Source organism: Siphateles boraxobius, unplaced genomic scaffold (genome assembly GCF_051911475.1).
Source record: "Siphateles boraxobius isolate OS27281-9 unplaced genomic scaffold, OSU_SipBor_1 49, whole genome shotgun sequence".
Classification (NCBI taxonomy): domain Eukaryota; kingdom Metazoa; phylum Chordata; class Actinopteri; order Cypriniformes; family Leuciscidae; genus Siphateles; species Siphateles boraxobius.
Genome location: NW_027509130.1, coordinates 3,970,783 through 3,991,385, shown reverse-complemented (window position 1 = coordinate 3,991,385; position 20,603 = coordinate 3,970,783). Strand labels below are relative to the sequence as shown.

Sequence of the window (20,603 nt, the reverse complement as noted above, 5' to 3'; positions counted from 1 at the left end):
TGCACTTCTAGTTTACCACGAAGTTTACGACAGGTTACACATGCATGAAGAATACTGCTTATGCATCTCTTGCCTCCAATAAGCCATAATCCAGCAGCACGAACGGCCCCCTCTGTGAATACGCGGCCTTGGTGCTCCACGCGTTCATGGTAGTGCCTTATGAGTAATGCAGAAACGTGATGCTTGCCAGGTAATATGACTGGGGTTTTTTCTGGGTAGCTTAAATCTGCCAGTTTTAATCTGCCTCCGACTCTGAGTAGGCCGTCCTCATCTAAGAAAGGATTCAGTTTTGAGAGTGGAACTTTGCTGCTTATGTTTCCTCCCTTAGAGAGTGTTTCAATCTCCTTACTGAATGATTCCTTTTGCACAGAGCGGATTATCACATTCTTGGCTTTTAGCAGCTCACCTACATTGTGTGCTTTTGAACAAAGATGCCAACCGCTGCATGTATCAGATTCATTGGTGGATTTAGAAGAGCAAGCTACATGGATGAGCGATGCAATGGCTCTCTGTAAGGATTTCAAAGAGGAGAATCTCTGAAACCTGTCAGAGGTGAGTTGTTTATCCTTAATTTCTGAGTGGCAAGCTGTCACCATTGGCCTGATTTCTGTATCTGAATCTGGGTCCACAAGTGCAAAGTTATCTGTCATAATGAAGTCATCTTCATGTGACTTATGCAGGAATGCCGGACCTGTAAACCAGTTAGATTTCACGAGTTGAGATGCATGGATGGATCTAGAAGCAATGTCAGCGGGATTGTGCTCTGTGGGTATGTATCGCCACTGCTTTGGTTCTGAAAATTGTCTGATTCTCTGTACCCTGTTGTGGACATAGACGTAGAAACGTTTAGTTTCGTTATAGATGTAGCCAAGTACAATTTTGCTATCACAGTAGAAGGTAATAGCATCTGGTTTGAAGTCAATCTCTTGAACAATGAGTTCTGCTACCTCCACTGCTAAGACTGCTGCACAAAGCTCTAATCGGGGTATAGTAGGCTGGTCTTTTGGCGTCAGTTTTGCTTTTCCTAAGATGAAGCCAATGCTGATCTGTCCATCTCCATCTACTGCCCTGAGATATGCTACAGCTCCTATGGCTTTTGTTGACGCATCAGAGAAAACACAGATTTCTTTGTGCTTTGCCTTTGAATGGGAGTTGGGTGCGTAAGGACGAGGAATGTGGAGGTGTTGCAAGTCTTTCAATGAATGTCTCCATGATTCCCACTCACCGCGTTTCTCTTGTGGCAAAAGTTCATCCCAGTCCGTTCCTTCAATGGATAGCTCTCTGAGTAAAAACCTCCCCTGTATAGTGACAGGAGCCACAAGACCGAGAGGATCAAAGAGACTATTGATTACCGATAGGACACCACGGCGTGTGAATGGTTTGTCGTTGACTGATACTTTGAATGTAAATGTGTCAGTCGCAGTTTCCCAATTCAGACCAAGGCTGCGTTGTGTAGGCATAATTGTTCCACTGAGATCGAGGTCTTTGATGTCCTTTGCGTGATCTTCAGTTGGGAATGCTTTGAGTACTTGTAGACTGTTGGATACAATCTTGTGCAACCGCAGGTTTGATTCGGAGAGGGATGATTGTGTTCTCTTTAGTAGGTCTATTGCTTCCTCTTCAGTTGGCAAGGAAATTAGTGCGTCATCCACATAGAATCCACGTTCCACAAAGTGTCTGGTGTCTTGACCATGTTGCGGCACACCCTTCTCTGCTGCTCGTCTTAGGCAGTAAATTGCTACTGCCGGGGATGGGCTGTTGCCAAACACGTGGACTTTCATCTTGTATTCAACAATGTCCTTGTTAAGGTCATTATCACGGTACCATAGGAAGCGTAGGTAATCTCTATGATCTTCTCTCACAACAAAACAGTGAAACATTTGTTGTATGTCTGCCATCACTGCTACAGACTCTTTCCTGAAGCGCATCAGGACACCAATGAGGCTGTTATTAAGATCTGGTCCAGTGAGGAGCACATTATTGAGAGAGATACCTTCATGCCGTGCGCTGGAGTCAAATACTACCCTGATCTGATCGGGTTTTTTTGGGATGATAGACTCCAAATAGAGGTAAGTACCAGCATTCATTTGCCTTTGGTAGTGGAGCTGCAAGTTCTGCATGGTCACTGTCGAATAGTTTTTGCATGAAAGTTACAAACTGTTCTTTCATATCTGGCTTCCGTTCTAGGGTACGTCGCAAGGAAGAGAGGCGGCTTAAAGCTTGATCTCTGTTGTTCGAAAGAACTGGCCGTGGAGACCTAAAGGGAAGAGGTGCCACCCAACTGTTGGAATTATCCTGGAAAACATCTTTCTCCATAATCTTTAGAAAGACTTCGTCCTCGATGGAGAGTGCAGGCTTGTTGTCGTTCTCTGATCTTTTAAATAGAGTTTGACCAAGCTTGTCTGTGTTCATGTTCCAGTGGGTTTCGAAGTCATGAGCTGTATGCAGAGCTGTTAAGTTGCTGGTGATGTTTTCTTTAATGTGTACGTGACTTGTACAAGGAATAAACAGTGAGGGTCTTCCATTTTCTAAGATGTTCGTCTTGAAACTTGAAACACTGGGCTTGTGCACATCTCCTAGGCATACTTCACCAACCAGCACCCATCCTAGGTCGAGTTTTTGGCCAAAGGGTGTGTTGTGTGGGCCGTTAATTTGTTTCCTCACTTTATGAACTCTAAGTATGTCTCGTCCAAGCAACAGTAGGATGTGGGCTTCAGGGTCCAGAGCTGGGATTTCAGATGCAATATGCTTGAGGTGAGGTTGATGGAGAGCAGCTTCAGGTGTTGGAATTTCATCACGGTTGTTGGGTATTTCGTCACATTCAATTAATACTGGAAGTGCAAGACTAATTCCACCCTTTGCTGCTTCAATCCGATAACCATTTGCTTTTCTTCCTGAACACTCAATCAACCCAGCACATGTCTTTAGGCTGTAAGGAGATGCTTTACTATTGATGTTGAATATGTCGAAAAATCTTGACCTGGCCAGAGATCTGTTGCTCTGATCGTCGAGCATAGCATACATCTTTACTGCATTTTCAGGATGCCCTTCAGGAAACACATTGACAAGACATATTTTGGAGCAAGATTTTGTGGAAAGGCCGTGACAAACTTCAGTGCAAAGGGAGCTCACCTCTTGTGTTACTGGAATTTCTCTTACATCCTCCCCGCCATGCAGTAATGGAGGACTTTGGATTTTGGGCGCCCATGAGGGTGGACCAGGATGCAAAGCTGAGTTGTGACTGTCACTGTTGCACTCATCACACTTTAGAATGACTTTGCAATCGCGAGCAAAGTGTGATGATGATGAGCAGCACCTGAAGCAGATCCCTTGCTCTTTTAGGTATGCTATTCGCTCATCGATTGTTTTCAATCTGAAGCCTCGACATTTCCTTAAAGGGTGGGGTTTGTTGTGGATGGGACAGTATTTGGCTGGATCATCTTTAGAAGGCTTTCTGTCTTGGGACGCACTATGAGAGATTTCGGTTTTGTTTACCAACACTGGCGTCTTGAAGTTAGTGTGTTTTACAATGGGTCCTTCATACTGTGGGCGGCAACTACTGGAAAAGGCAAAGCTGGGATCATTACGTGTTTTAGCATGATTGCAAATGAATTGAGTAAAGAACGAGAAAGGAGGGTAAGTGACACCAAATTCTTCTTTAAACTTTGAGCCTTGAGAAATCCATTTCTCTTGTAAGGTGTATGGCAGTTTTTCAACAATGGGCCTGATGCCGCGAGCAGTGTCTAAGTAGGCTAAACCTGGTAGATAGCCGTCTTCCTTGGCTGAGAGCAGCTCCATTAAAAGATCTCCGAGCTCTCTTAGTTTGAGGTTGTCCTTACCTGAAATCCTGGGGAAACTGTCTAACTTCTTAAACAGCGCACTTTCGATTACTTCAGGTGAGCTGTAACATTCATCAAGCCTGTTCCAGACCGTTTTCAAGGCTGTGTCTGGGTTTGCTATGTGAACTGCCCTGAGACGTCTCACATATTCTGAAGATTCTTTACCAAGCCACTTTGACAACAAGTCTAGCTCCTCACTGGCTGTAAGACCCAAGTCTTTGATTGTGTTGAAAAAAGAGGACCTCCAGGCTCTGTAACTTTCAGGGCGATCATCAAAGCGTGTTAAACCACTGCTCACCAGCTCACGGCGTGCAAGATATTTCACTAGGTCCATCATGCCTGAAGTTTCAGAGTGTTGTGGCAAAGATCCTGATACACCACTGCACTTAGGCTGTTGCTGCCATTTATTGCTGACTGATATTTCTTTTGACTCTTCTTTCACGTTTCTTTGGAGTTTTACTTTTTGCAGTTTTGGCACTCTTGGAGATGAAGATGAAGAACATGCATCAAGTACGACATACTGGCTATCATTCACATGCACTATATTTGGTTCAGTTTGAGAGATTAACTGGTTCTGATCCGTTACTTGGTCTGGTTCAGATTTGCAATCGTGAGACTGATCAATTGCTAAGTCGGCCTGCTCACTAAGATATGTAGCTTGGTCCCTGACATAATCACAAACACGTTTTTCTGTGCTTTGTGCCGATGAAGAGTGACTTTTCCTTTCATACGGCTCCTCATCCTCAAACTCTGCTGCTGCTTCTAAAATATCTGCTTCTGCACTAGCAGCTGCAGCCTCTTTTTCCAGATGCAGGGCTTCCAAGTTAGCTTGTAATCTGGCTGTGTCCACCTTAATCGCAATTTCTCTCTCTGCAAAAGTAACTCGTGCTCGTGCAGCCTCTGCCTTAGCTCTAGCACGTGCTGCAGCAACACCAACTGAAGATCTTGAGGATCTTGAAGTTCTTATGGAACTTTTAGAAGATTTGTCAGATGTGCTGTTACTTTTAATTTGTATCTTTCGTGATGTGGTCTCTTTTGGATACCTTTCAGCCATGATGCTCGCTACTTGCTGCTGTATGGGTCTGCCAAGATGTTCAGCCAGCTGAGTTTATGTCATTTCACTTTACTGCTCTCCTTGTGCGTTTCTATATGTGTGAACACAATTCAGCAGCAAGCCAAACTCCCTTCCAATAAAGACTGGAGTCAGGGTGTAGTTTTTCAAAACTCCTGATGTTTACTCCAATATGCTTCAAAGGAGAGTGAAACTATCAAAAACAATACACAAATAAAGTGCTTTTAGTAAACAGAATACAAAATATATACACAATATAAAGGCTAACAGAGCATAGTTACCAGTTGAGCAATTGGTGAATAAAACAACACTTAATTATTACCAATATAGCATAGGAAATAAATAAAATATCCTCAGTTTACACATTTTACAATGATTACTTACTGACAATGCTTTCGAAGGCATAAACATTAAAGAAAAACTGGAGCAGCAGTCACATGGAGCTTAATGCTTGAGAGAGCTAAGCAAACTGAAACTAAAATGGCTGCTCCCTTGCTTAGTCAGGTAATTTTTCAAAATTAGAGTCCCAAGTAAAAAACCTAAAACGATTAATCCCCTTAACGTAACAATCACTGAACTCATTTTATAAATTAATTCTATAGTGTTTTTGAATCATACACAGCAAAATACCCAGTTTTAAGTTAACCTGTTAAGCTGCAACCCCACTTTTGAAAAATCCCCAGAAATAGGCATACCCAAACTGAAAGTGTCTGACAGTGTTATATTTAAAATCTGAGGATGACAAGTCGAAAACTCTGTATTTAGTAAAATGTTTTTAAGATCATGTCATATGACTTTATTTTGATTAGACTCTAAAATGCAAACTGATGTTTATTGTCATCTTCTAAGCATCTATTCTATTGTCTCTATTGTTTTGTGGTGCAAACAAGCCCCATTCAGTCTCAGTCTCCCCTGCACACATTCACACCTCTCCGGCCTGGTTATGGTTCTAAATATGTTTTTCTTTTGTCTTCATTATAATTACTAATAATTCACATTGTCACACATTATAATTCACACTGTTTCAATCACTAATTTCTTTTTTCAAAGTTCTCACTTCACATTTGAAACTGTATCAAATGACCTTCTTGAAAAAAATAAACATTTCAGTAAGCATTCCTATTTAGAAAAATTCATAAAAATAACAGCTAGGTGGCAGGTGCACCTGGCATGTTAGCTTACCACACCATCAATACATGACAATTTATGAGATTAAAACCATGTTTGTGCTCCAAAATTACTTTATAGCGCAAGTCGAGTGTTTTAAATAACCTTATGTGATCTGATTTGGCTTCAGATAAAAAAAACAGACAGAAAATATATTATTTTATAGTATTCTGCACAATGATAAAGTCTATATCGATTAGCATTACATTATAAATATAATCTATTATTATGAGAATACCTGACATGGTTCGAAGAACACAGGTAAATCAAATATAATTGCAATCATGTTTATTGTCTTCAAAACGTCTTTATCTGCATGTTACAGCGATCTCTGGAAGCTTTGTTTATGTCAGGGACTTCCTGAATGTCACATGATTATGGCACTTCTTCATGTATTCCATATGGACTAAATGTGCACACAGGGCGCCCTCAGGCTGCCTTTATGGATTGAAAACACAGTACATCTGAGTATCCAGCGCTCATAATGATTACATCTTCCCATTTGGGTATAAATTCAATAAATATTATTCCTGTCTATATAATTCTGGCGTAAACCTATGAGAATCTATCACTATTTCTCCAAACCTGCACATTTTTGAGCTGAAAGCCCTGAGGGACGTTGTTTTGTCAAGCGCTGTCATGAAGACCTCACAGGAGTTTTTTTCTGAATGAGACCGGCTGACGCTCATAATGCATATTAAAGGTATCGACTCATTTTTTGATTACATAACTCCTGACACCAGTCCTCAGGTCTTCACACCAGTCCTCAGGTCTTTACACTGGCTGCCAGTTACATTTAGGATTGATTTTAAAGTATTATTACTGGTATATAAATCATTCAATGGCCTAGGACCTCAATACATTGCAGATATGCTCAGTGAATATAAACCCAACAGATCACTCAGATCATTAGGATCACATCGGCTAGAAATACCAAGGGTTCACTCTAAGCATGGCGAGTCTGCTTTTAGCTACTATGCCAGCCGCAGCTGGAACCAGCTTCCAGAAGAGATCAGATGTGCTCCTACAGTAGCCACATTCAAATCCAGACTCAAAACACATCTGTTTAGCTGTGCATTTACTGAATGAGCACTGTGCCACTGTTCGTCCGACTGTTTGCACTGTATTTTACTTTATGTTTTAATTATTCTGATTTCTGTATTTTATCTTTTATTCTAAACTGTTTTAATTATTCTGATTTCTTTTGATTATTTTAATTTCTTCTATGTAAAGCACTTTGAATTACCATTGTGTATGAAATGTGCTATATAAATAAACTTGCCTTGCCTTGCCTTGCCTTGACACAAATTAAGACATAACTGTCACTATAAGTTTCTCAGAATACAATAGTAGTCAAATACTGAAACTTGAGTCTTATATCTTTTTAATGATGTATAGTTTGTCAAGGTAATAACTTTAAATATGATAGTAACTTTGAACTATTTAAACAAAAAAACGCTTCAGTGCGTCGGCGCTCTGGCAACAGTTAACAGGTTAACACTGCTCTGTGTTTATATGAGTCAACACTCAGAGTGTTATAAGTAACAATGAAGCAGTGTTAAAGTTAATGAGATAATTAAGTGATTAATTGAGTGATGTTTGAGCATTATTAAAGACACCTGATGATAACAAGCAGAATCACTGAAGGAGAAAATCACAAATTTTAAGTCCCCATTATGATGATCAGTGTTTGCTTTAGTTGGGCTCTTGACCCTTACATTTTTTACTTTATATTTAGTTTGGCTGCTGTAGTGTTGGTTATGTTTTAACAATCATTATTGTTTTTACCTGAATCACTGAACTGAATCACTGAACCAAATTTCTGAGTTTGGTTTACTTTATTGAATATAACAGCACTGTCCTTGTAAAGCATTCATTTTTTAAAGGGGTGGTTGATTTCGATTTCACTTTTTTCATTTTAAATAGTGTGTAATGTTGCTGTTGGTGCATGAACAGTATCTGCAAAGTTGCTGCGCTGAAAGTTCAATGTAAGCAGAGATATCGTCTTTTAAAAACCAGGAAGTTTAATGCCTACAAAAACGACTTGAATGGGACTACAACAAGATACTTCCCGGGTTTTATACGTAACTAACCCATAAATTTACATCAACCCTCCCTTCGGAATATGCAAAAAAGGGGGCATGGCCATATTTCTGCGGCTTTGTCAAAGAGGAAGAGTTATAGTGGAGAGCAGTAGCCATGCCGTCGAAAGTGTGTTATTTTCACCCAGCTGTCAGGTCTTCTGTGTTCGGGCTTCCTACGGACGCTGTGGTTCGTCAACAATGGCTACAATTTATGTTTGATTATGTTCCAGAAAATTACAATCGTAATTTAGCTCTCTGTGCTGCGCATTTTACAGAAGACAGCTTCCAGAATCTCCACAAATTCAATGCCGGATTCAACAACAAACTGTTACTAAAGCATGAAGCAATTCCAACTTTAAAACCAGAGGCAGCAGTTGTTGGGCCACAACCTGTAAGTAAGACTTAATAATTTTAAATGTATTTGCATGTATAATTTTAGACGTAATGTTTTAGTTTTATCAAGGACGTACACAAAGGCCAGCGCTGGCTTTAGTAGCCACTTAGTTATGCTATTTCGTGTGTCTATGACAAACGCGTACAAACATTTTGGACCTGAATTTGTAATTATGTACTAATTTTGTAAATGTATTTTCCATGTATACTTTATGACGTAATTTTTCGATTTGATGAAGAATGTAAACCAATGCCAACGCTGTTTGTTTATAGTAGCCAGTTAGTTCGATGCTATTTTGTGTGTATAATACAAACGAGTATAAAGTTAAAAAAATTATGTGTAATCGCAACAGCAAACCGTATCTCAAAAGCAAACAAGCAGCAGTAGCATTTTAAAGTAACAGCGTATTGAAATTCTTATATAATAATACTAGAATATAATAATAATAATACAGAAATGTACCATTCAGAAACGTTTTGTAAGAGCCGTGTTTGGGGAGGTTCTGCTTGACTCTCTTCATTGCCGCTTTCTGGGTCCGATTCTGGCTCAAACTGATACGGCAGTATTGACATCATTATTTACATTTGACCGGAGCACATGCAACTTTTGCCCGTAAATGTAATGGGCGCGAAGTTTCCGGACAATGTGCGCTACGCAGTTTAGCCAATTGCAACACACCGGCCCAGCTAACCAATCTGAGCCCATTGCCTGTTTCTGAGGGAGTGGTTTCATAGAATCAGGAAGTCAACCGGTCGTTCAAATGACAGAGGAGAAAGCGGCTTACAATAAAGGTGAAATTTATGAAAAATAAGGCTTTAAAAAAAACACAAAGACATGTTATATTGCACCCCATAAACACAATCATGCAAAGAAAAAAAGCAGTCAACCACCCCTTTAATACATATCTTTGTGTAGGCACACATCAAAAATCTATGTATGAATCTCAGCAATGGTGACAAACATGTTTATTCAGATAAACAGATCAACTCTGAACATTAGAAAACAAGCTAATAAAAAGTCACTTAAAATCACAATGAACACTATCAGATCACATTTTCTCTTTGGTAATCTGGCTGTTATAACTCAGTTACAACAGACCAAACAAAATCAAAAGTTAAAAATGTAATGGTCAAGAACTCAACACTGTAGTGAAAATAGTGATTTTTCTCCTTCAGGGATTCTGCTTGTTAACATCAAGTGTCTTCAATAATACTCAATCATCACTCAATTGATCACTTAATTATCTCATTAACTTAAACACTGCTTCAGAGTTACTTATAACACTCTGAGTGTTGACTCATATAAACACTGAGCAGTGTTTTGCTGTGTATGGTTCAAAAACACTATAGTATTTACTAGAGTAATTTTACAATAATATAGTATTTTTTCATGTGGGAAGTTTAAATAACTACACTCGCAACTAAAAAAAACTGCTCCTTGGCAATCGCCACTCACTGTGAGAAATGCTGCCTGTGTAGATCCTGTAGATACATGTGGAGAGATACAAATTGGTTCTCATTTGATATTAGTGTAATATCTGTTGGCTGGAAAGGGTTCTCAACCAATCAGATTCAAGAACCAGAACCAGAACTAGCTGTATATATCTGCTTAAATGTGCATTAATTCATGGTTTAATAAAGAAGCATACCTGGGGCAGGTCTGGCATTGCACATGTCGGTGTCGCAGCACTGGACAGAATATTCAATTCTGTAGGGTGTTGCAGTAAAAGACCAGTTATTACATTTACTTGCTCCCAACACAAGCTTCTTCAATAGTTTCATGCTTTACACCAGCTAAATACAAAACAGGAAACAAAAGAAGGAAGTAACAGCTTGGCTTTAAACTGCATAAAATACATGGAGGTCAGTTATGACACAAATTTGATACCAACTTTATTTAAAGTTTATTGTTTTTGTATTGAACTGCATTCATTTCAAACCCAAAAACAGAAATTTTTCATGAGACTTTTACGAATCCAAGTTCTATACAACAATAGTTTATATCCGGATGTTATATATATATATATATATATATACTGTATGTATGTGTGTGTGTCTGTGTCTGTGTCTGTGTCTCTGTGTGTGTGTGTGTGTGTGTGTGTGTGTGTGTGTGTGTGTGTGTGTGTGTGTGTGTGTGTGTGTGTGTGTGTGTGTGTGTGTGTGTGTGTGTGTGTGTGTGTGTGTGTGTGTGTGTGTGTAAAAATTGTTGTACATAAATTGTGACTTAAAATGTTTTTATCACTATACCTCTAAAATTGGTAACTAATTGGAAATACTTTGTAAAAGCGTTGTTCGACATGACATGCAATACCTTCTAAAACTATTTTAAATAAGATTTTCCAATCATTTTAGAAGTATTTTCAAGTTCAACAAAAGTAATTGTTCACTCTTGACTTACCTATATATTGTACTCTTCTTGAACTCGCACACTTGCTCTCTTCATAGTGACATCTCATTGTTTTGTTACATTTTAGTTCATCACGACATTGATAACACTCCAGAGAGAATCCTGAAATGACAATGAAAAATAAACATTCAATGACCTATTTACATCCCGAACATCTTCAATATACTGTATATGTTTCTGTACCTTCAGTGAGAAGAATAAAAAGAAGAGCAATGGACATGTGCAGATGCATCTTGTGATGGAAGAAAAAATGAAGAGATGAAGTTCAATCACCCTTGCTGAAAAAGTGTGTTTTCTGTCACAGCATTGACTGTCAGTGTCAGTAATGCTCCTCCTCCTTCACACACATTCACCTCAACCATCAGTTTATACTCACTTCTGCACTTTGTGGTAAGTTTGTGGTAAAGTCACAATGAGCAACAAAATCACTTTCACATTCTCTGACTGAATCCACAAGATCTATGATTTATTCTGTGTAAGTTTTATAGTATATGCTTTACCATTGGTCAAAATGAATTTAGATCATCATTTACACAATTAACAACTTCTGAAATTCATCTTGACTGGTTAGTTTCAGCTGGTTTAAGCTGATATTTTTGGTTGAGCAGTGAGAAAAGAGGCAAAACCCACTTAAAACCATCAAACTAGACCAACCAGACAGATTTACAGGTTTTGTATAGGTTAATTGGGTTAGTTCACTAAAAACAAATGTCAAAACTATGGAAATTATGGTTTACTCACCCTCAAAGGACTTTCCTGATTCTGAGGAACACGGTTTAGAAAAGTAAAAAAAAAAAAAGCCCCATAAAAGCATTATTAATATCATTATAATATGATGACTGTAAACAACTAGATTTAAGGGCCCCTACACAGCAAAATCCCCAGTGTTAAATCAACACTGCTCGGAGCAAATATGGTCCCACTCTACAGAGTGTAAAAATAACACTGACGCAGTGTTAAAGTTAATTAGATAATTAAGTGATTAATTAAGTGTTGATTGAGCATTAGTGATGCACACCTGCTGTTAACAAGCAGAATCACTGAAGGAAAGAGAAACACAAGAACTACAACTGACTTTAAGTCACAGCCTTAGATTAAATCAACTGAAGATACAAATAAGACATTACATCTCTGAAGATCTCAGCAGAGGAGGATTAAACAACTCCACAAACAGCATTACCAGCTTCACTTATTACTAACCAGACTGACTTTATTTCTGTCAGACTTCTACAGAAGTTTTTATTGAGAATTAACAGAGGTTTAGATGTCGATGTTTTAGTCACCATTTAAAAATCACCATCATGGTGAACAGTATTGCCTTTAGGGGGGCAATTTGATTCTTATTGTCTTATTATGTGATTTCATGGTCCTTGTAACAGTGTTTACCAAAACACACAAAGGTTGCAAAGAAAGCCAGAAACAAAGATGGTCAGGTGATAGGCCTATAATAGTTTTCAACATCATAAAGTACAAAAATTCACAAATTTGATCATGTACTGATAATGGTTATTTGTTATTAATAACATTGATTTCTTTCTACAGATCAGTCATCAAGCTGATTTAATTTTTTTTTTTTATTATTATTGGGAAAGTAAGCTTTGGACCAACACACAGACATCAAGAATCCCCATATGAATCTCAACAATGGTGACATGCTTTATGCCGCAAAGCATTCTGGGAGGCACCATAGTATAAAACTTATGGCTCCCAGCATGCATTGCAGCATGAAGCATGTCACCATGGTTGAGATTCATACACTGATTATTGATGTCTGTTGTTTCAAAAATAATAATGATTTTCAAAAAAATTCTGCAATGTATATAAAATATTTTAATTCAGGATGTCTGCTCTGTGTCAAAAAAAGTGATAGTTATTAATAACAAATGACAACTTTTGTCAGGGATAAGATTAGTGAATCATTCAACTTTATAATAATGAAAACTATAACACCTGAATGTCTCGTATTTTTGGCTACCTTTGTAACACATTATGTGCTTTGGTAAACATTATAACAAAGACCAAAATTGCACTTTAAATGACAAGAGTCAAACTGCCCAACCAAAGGAAATACTGATCACCATAATGGTGACCAACAATTTCAAAACATCGACGTCTAAACCTTTGTCCAAAGACATATAACAGAAATAAAGTCAGTCTGTTTAGTAATAAGTGAAGCTGGTAATGCTGTTTGTGGAGTTGTTTAATCCTCCTGCTGAGATCTTCACAGATGTAATGTCTTCTTTTTATCTTCAGTTGATTTAATCTAAGGCTGTGACTAAAAGTCAGTTGTAGTTCTTGTGTTTCTCTTTCCTTCAGTGATTCTGTTTGTTAACAGCAGGTGTGCATCACTAATGCTCAATCAACACTTAATTAATCACTTAATTATCTAATTAACTTTAACACTGCTTCAGTGTTATTTTAACACTCTGTAGAGTGGGACCATATTTGCTCCGAGCAGTGTTGATTTAACACTGGGGATTTTGCTGTGTATTGTGGATTTTTGAAAATGACCTTTCATGTTGTGTGTAACATAGCTCTAAGTGAATGAAAACATCCTGCAAAGTTTTAAATCTGAAAGTGCACCGTTTATAAAGTTATTGTCTTTCAAAAGTAATAGTCGACTCTGAGTCAATGAAATTAATCGTTTTTCAAACGAGTCATAAGCCGTTTCGTCGTGACGTCAAGACGAAACATTAGCATATTGCCTGCCCACTTATTGCACGTGCAGAAACCAGGGAAAACTTGAACCTCAACTCGGTTTTTCTGAAAAAAAATCCTGTGGATACTGGATAGCATCATGTCGAGAAGAAGCTGTGCTCTACAATATGAAGGTAAAGCCAGTTTTTTTTCACTGCCCAAGGACGAGCATGTGAAGAAAATGTATACCCAACATTTCTGTGCCAGACAAATCATTTCAGTTCTAATCAAACTTGTAAATATGTCTGTCGAATCAATCCTCACCTTGTTGAACTCTTTTCTCAAACTCTCCTTTAATGTTTTCTTTGTGTTTAAGTTTCTCTTGTAAGGACTTCAGTGCTGTATTAAGAATTAAATTAAAATTAAAATCTGTTAAATTATTTGATATATTATATTAATATATTAATATCACAAGCTTAAGTGTTTATCCTCATCTGTAAATCCGTCTTATATGATGGAAACACTTCACTGATGGGTCTGAATGTCTGATTGTCGTGTTTCTGTGAATTAATACACACGACACACACAGGCTGTTTGTCCTCCACACAGAAGAGTTTGAGTTTCTCACTGTGTAAACTGCAGATCTCCTCAGATCCTGATGAACGCCTCTCATTTCTCTCCTTCAGGAACGACTCACACAAGTTTTTTAACACAAGATTACATGGAGGCTCATCTCCTGCAGACAGGACACTCCTAAGTTTTCTTGGTTCTCCAGAACTGTTGAAGACACTCTTTACAGAAATGACAGAAGAGCAGGAGACTTGAAGATTTCATGACACATGGGACAAGAAAGCTCTTCTGGAGATAAATTTAGTGAAGCAATTTTCACTGTTTGAGCTCCAGAAACTTCTGAATGCGGTTTCAGAAATAAATAACTACGAGAATCCCAAATAATCAGATAGAGTAAAAGAGTATGTGTATTTGTCGTATTTCCCTGTATCCCTGCTGGGATAGGAACTAGCCAAGAGTGAGAAGTTTTGTCAATTTCTTTAATTTACATTGTGAACCTTTTATAGCCTAGTTGTTTTTGAATATTTTATATTGATATTGTGTGAAATTGTATTCTCATTATTTGTTTTTATGCCTGTGAAGCACTTTGAGTTGCATTCCATGTATGAAAATTGCTATATTTATTATTATTATTAGGCTATGCCTAATTAAAAGTGTAGCCTATGTAAAATAAAGGCTACAATAGTTATATTTTGACAAGAATTATACAAGTCAAAAGAAATATCCTGTAGATGTAAAAAAAAAATCAACAACAAAACAAAACAAATTACTGATTGATCTTTAATATATGAATCTTTTATTAACCATATTTTGCCTTCTATAAGCTACAAGTAATAATAATTGATGCTCTTCAAAGTCTGTGAATTTTATGAGTAAAATGTTTCCATAGCCAATGTCTAGCAGGCACTCGGGAAAAACCATAGGGAAAAACCATGGGAAAAACGCATAGCTTCCTGTTTTATGGAAGTCATAGCAGCATGCAATATTTTATATATTATTTCTCATGATCTTGACATAAGTTATTATTTTTTTATGATATTAGTTGCAATCAGGAGAAAACAAGAAAGAAAGAAAAAAATAATACATGGCCTCTTAGGCTTCCGTAGGCCTACCTTAGGATAGTTAAAAAACACCTCTTGAAAACGCGCCAAAGTTAGGAAACGCCCCTTGTTGTTCCTCAGAAACATAGACGCTCAGAAACCACTTGGCACTTGAATTGCTAGAGAGAGATGCTGTCTGCAAGATGGCAGCTCGAATGGAGACAACGGTAAGAATATTTTCGCGCTTCATAGAAAACTGACTGTTTCTATATCTTATATAAGGTCTTAAGACTCTTTTCTCCAGAGAAACATGCGAGCTTTGGAATATTGTCTTTGAACTTCGTTAACTAACGTTAACTAACTTACATTTCTATCACAAAGTTATATGGCATCGCTGTCGACGAGTAATTAGAAAAAACTCTAAAATATAGAGTTAACGAAAGTTATCATGACTAATGCTTAAAGTAGATGTATTAACAAATGTCAGTAGACCGGGAAGATTTGAAAACGAGCTGCATAACTGCATAAGAAATGTGAAAATACAACGATCGCATCGCTGAAAAGGGGGCGCGGGCTAGTCTTCTTAATAAAACAGTCAGTTTTATTGTATGCGTTATAATAGGACATATCTCTCCTCATCAATTTAACAACTCCAGGTGATGATGTGAAGTTCGGATCATTTTACTGACTCTCTCGTTCATCAAAATGAACAAATCTTTATTCGAGTCCTTTCATTTAAGTGGCTTTAAATGTGATACTTTTAACAGGCAAATTTCCCCGAACACAACCATCTAACGTTACGCAATCTTGATCATATTTTGAATTAAGACATTGTAATGCAGCCAAAGATAATTTACATGGAACATAAATTTAATTGACCTTCGAGTCTTTTGTTCATTTGTCACGTGACAGACGCATGAACGGATCACAATTGTAAGAATACATTTTTAGTGTTGAATCAAACAGATCACTCAAGTAATTTAAACCATAATCCAACAATTTCTCCAATAATATACTCTTTTCTTTAATTGTAATCAATTCATCATACCAAATTTTCATTCTGTGAGGAGAAAAAATATGTACAAAGCACAGTTTCCAGGCCAAGAGTGCTTCTTAATAAAATGTATGCAATTTTATGGGTAATTTGCTTTAAAAAAAACGCCATTCACAAAAATACAATGACAGACACAAACGTAGTAGGCCTACATAAATTTGCTCTTAGGCTATTCTTTTATTCACATTTGCAGTACAGCCTCAATTATGCACTTGCAACTTCTCAAATCTGACACTGCAATTTCACATTTTCGCACCTTGACTTTTACTACTACTTTAACAATATAGATGCACAACTAACTTGTGCACTTGCAAATCAGTAGCGCAAGAGAGAAATGCGGGGGAGGGGGCAAATGAGTCCTGGGCCGCGTTTGTCGTGACATCATTGCGTACAAAAGAAGTCCCATTTCATTGGCTAGGCCCCAACCAATAAAGTGACCCATTTCCGGTACGGTGCACACGTACCGAATGCATTAGCCTACATTGCAACATTTCCTAATGAATTACGACAACGGACAAAGACCAGGGCTCCATACTGCGACCAAATGGTCGCATTTTGCGACCAAAATTTTAGAGTGTGCGACTGAATTTTACATCCAGTCGCACATGTGCGACCAGTAAATTCCCCCAGTACATTTTTTTTTTTTTACACGTTAAACGCAAGGGGCGCGTCAATGAATCCGGAATGTGTGGCAGGCCAATCAGTGTGAGAAGAATAGGGAAAGGCCACTGTAAGTGGCTAATGTGTGGAGGGGGAGGGTCCTCGAGATAATGAGCGCGTTAATGTCTGTGGGAAGGAGAGGGAGAAAAATATCACAACCATCTATGTATATGTGCATCTACGCTAGGGATGAGTCATGATTTTCGAATATTCGTTTAGTTGATTTTATTATAGAATATCGAATAGGTTGTGCGATTATTGTCTATAAAAAATCCCCATGTTTTTGGTTCTGATGCGGTGACACGTTCATGTAACCAGAGGCTGGCGATGCCAATAATGCATCTAAAATTGGTCAATCAACTCTCAGACAACAGAAGAAGACACACATTGTCTCACACCAGAGCATGTGAGCGGAGTGATGATATTTCCTCCAGAGCGGAGAGCGCATATTCTGAAGATTACGCACCGCTCGCTCAGAACGCCCGCAGTGACGCACTGGTTAGATAATATGTGAAATAAGTAGGGCTGCCTGTGCACGACTGAAGTTATGTATACTATATGGGAGAGAATGCTAAACCATAATGAGCGTTTTCGTAATATATTGCCTATTCCGCATCTCAACGCATACATAAAGCTTGCCACAAAAAACTGGCAAAAGTAATGATTATGCATGAAACATTTGAATTGTTTATTAATAAACTAGTGTTTTCTGTAAGTGTCGACTGCAAAGATAGTTAACGATGCTGACTCGCCATCTTCGCAGTGAACGCGCTATAGAGAGAAATGCACACTTCATACGAATTAACATAAGCAGAGAGCATCCCATTTCTGTTCGTTTTTAATTATTTTGTTTAAAAGTAGACATTTCAAGCTTTCTATAGATATACTTCTCTCAGGTCTTTGAGGCAAGTATCTTATGGCTTGTTTCCACTGAGCGGTACGGTACGGTACAGTTCGGTACGCAATTATTTGCGTTTCCACTGTCAAAAGTTGTGAATGGTACCAAAAAGCCGAACCGTACCGTACCACTTTTTGGGTACCCTTCCGTTGGGGTACCTAGCACAGTGGAACGGTACTAAAGGGTGGAGCTAGACTCACTGCAGAACGCTGATTGGTTGACAGAGTATCGTCACTTGCGCGTGCTACAAGGGGAATGACAACATAAGAAGCGCCATTTTTTAATATACAGTTGGAATATAATACTACGGTTATTCTTTCACGAAATGTAGTTTTAAGAGTTTTTGAGGCGAGAATGTAGTTGTTTAAAGCTCAAATCTGCGGTTTATTTATAATGATTTATGATAATTTGATCCATTTCAGGCGATCACCGGGCGCTCGGCGCTCATGTTTCCCGCCTGGAACAGCCTTTCCTCGGCTAGTCGTTTTGACGTTTGCCGCTGACTCTGTAGTGGTAATTCGTCTTGTGTATATCTAACGGGTGATCTTTGGTCTCGTGAATCGATAATTCGTTCCCTGGCCAATCGTTTTGGCTGAGGGCTAAGTGAAGTTTCATATATTTAGGCTATAACTTTTCCGTTGTAAATCTAACGTTAGACTAGCGCTGAATTTGTATATTTGACTGAATTGTTTGCTTTATTTCTTATTGTATAGCTTCTTGTAACGTTACCTTTTACTTATTCTTTTATAATGGCTATTATTGATAAAACTGAAATTGAACAAAAAGAGATAGGGTTGAGTTTTGTCATTTTTTATTACAAGATTATCACTGTAATGTTTATTGCAACATTTGTACAAATGCACATATTGCCTGGAATATGTTTAATATTTTTTTAAATTTAAACGAAAAGATGCAGGGTTGTGTTTTATACACTGAGTTTCGGTTGATTTACGAGACGCACTCCAGTTCACGCGCTGGCGCCTCCGTGTCTTGATTATATCGTCAATATGTGCTGCTTATTTATTAATCCAGACAATATGTTGATGAAACATTGATTAAAATGAAGATACAATTTATACTAAACGAAATTCACTTTAAAGAAAGGCTTTCTACAAAACAAAACTTAATAAATGGTCAAAATCATGTCTGACACATTCCAAATGTTTTCCGATATATTGGGCATCTTATGCTCCTATCTGACTCATCTCATTCGGTTCCCTTTTCATATAATCAACATAGATGAAATAAAAAAAACATTTTATTATGAAGCATAAATATAAAACGTATGTTTTAGTTTTTGTTTAACTTATATTTAAGCGTCACATCGCTCCGCTTTGCTCACATGCTCTGGTGTGTGGCCTATACATGCATGTGTGCGTGCATGTGATGGAGGGGTGCGATTTTCGAATAATACCCAGCGATCTTTGAATATTATTTTTTGCTTGAAATGCCCATCCTAGTCTGAGCAATGATGAGCAAGCGTACTATTGACTCGTTCTTCCGACCTGCGGCTAGTGTGCCAGTGCCAGCCTACTGTGTCACAGTCCGATGGTGATTCAGATGTTTGTGTGTTGAAAAAGGCCCGAACTCACCATTTTAGGGAAGACTGGCTGCGAGAATTCAGCTTGTTGAGGTAACGTTACTGTAAGGAGACGAACTCCATGAACTGCGAATGTTGCAGTCGCTACCCCAAAACTGCGGGGAACACGAAGTTTGCCGACAGTGCAGTATTGTTTGTAACTAAATGACCGAAAGGTTACTAAGCACTTTGTTACTTAGCACTTTTTTTTATTCTGAATGTATGGTATATTTTTTTCCTGTTTGTACTGACATGACAGCGATGGTGCTGTCGGTTTACCTTGTTGTTGCATCTTCAAAAGTGCACAATAAAATGTGACACTGATATTGAAACAGCACATTGTAATTTCTGCATCTTTTATCAAACATATTTATAAGTAATACAGTGGAAATTAGTAGAAATGTGAATATTTGGTCAGGATGTTGATTTACGGTGTGTGCCCCTAAATTTTCTGGTTGTGCCCCTAAAAATTTCAGTTGGGGGCCACTGTGCTCCTGGGGAAAAAAGTTAGTCTGGAGCCCTGAAGACATGTTGATAAGATGAAGTAGTGCATGACGAATTACAGCGTTGTAGCCTAACCACCATTAACCAACAATAGTCACAATAAGCTCCGCATTTTGTTACTTTCGATAAGAAACAAAGTGTTATCTTTCAAATTCTGTCCATTTTATCACAAAATTCAAATTAGAAATGCCAATAAGCTGCTAGACATTTCTTTTCCTGTTGTTTCTTTTCAATGTTGGGACAGTTGACTTGCCAAATCACTTCCATTTGTTTATAAAAGATATTGGAAGTAAATTCTTTATGGGTCATTATAAATACTTTGCTTTGAAAGTACCAAGAAGTCACACGTACACAAAAAAGATGCATCGATAATCGTTTTAGCATCGCAGCCCTTTAGCACCGTAATTGAATCGGGAGGTGCCTAGAGATTCCCACTCCTACCCCTTTATATATGTGACCCGTCACGGAAAGCAGTGACACAAGTCGGCAGCACAACTTGCGAGCAAAATGAGAAACAAGCGTTTTTTTCCAAAATTGGTGATTTCCGCTTTTTTGCAGAATCTGTTAGTTGAGATCATGAAGAAGCCTCTCCATGTTTGAGATAACAGTATTGGTATATTCAAAAGCGTACATTTTGAGGTTGAAATCGGCTTGTTTTTCGGAGATTCTAGCATGCAGTAGGGGCGTGTCATTGTCTGT

At 38.1% G+C, this 20,603-nt stretch overlaps 2 protein-coding genes and 1 long non-coding RNA gene across 4 annotated transcripts in view; 1 reads left to right on the top strand and 2 right to left on the bottom strand.

Annotated features, from left to right (window-relative positions):
* The window catches only part of LOC143710924 (uncharacterized), a 54,100-nt gene extending 42,764 nt beyond the window's left edge, over positions 1-11,336 (bottom strand). The window contains exons 1-3 of the long non-coding RNA XR_013194691.1: positions 11,146-11,336; positions 10,954-11,064; positions 10,205-10,349 (exon numbers count right to left, since the gene is read on the bottom strand). This is a non-coding gene — a long non-coding RNA (uncharacterized LOC143710924). The remainder of the gene's footprint in view (positions 1-10,204; positions 10,350-10,953; positions 11,065-11,145) is intronic.
* LOC143711053 (E3 ubiquitin-protein ligase TRIM35-like) overlaps positions 1-20,603 on the bottom strand; it is a 242,540-nt gene that overhangs the window by 172,958 nt on the left and 48,979 nt on the right. The window lies entirely within an intron of this gene.
* LOC143710912 (uncharacterized) overlaps positions 1-20,603 on the top strand; it is a 195,562-nt gene that overhangs the window by 137,473 nt on the left and 37,486 nt on the right. Inside the window, exon 1 of one of the 2 annotated variants that reach the window (XM_077202153.1) lies at positions 15,380-15,436. The exons of the other annotated variant lie outside the window; for it this stretch is intronic. The gene's annotated coding sequence lies outside the window, so the exon portion shown is untranslated. Of the gene's footprint in view, positions 1-15,379; positions 15,437-20,603 lie in introns of those variants that run through there. 2 annotated transcript variants of the gene reach the window in all.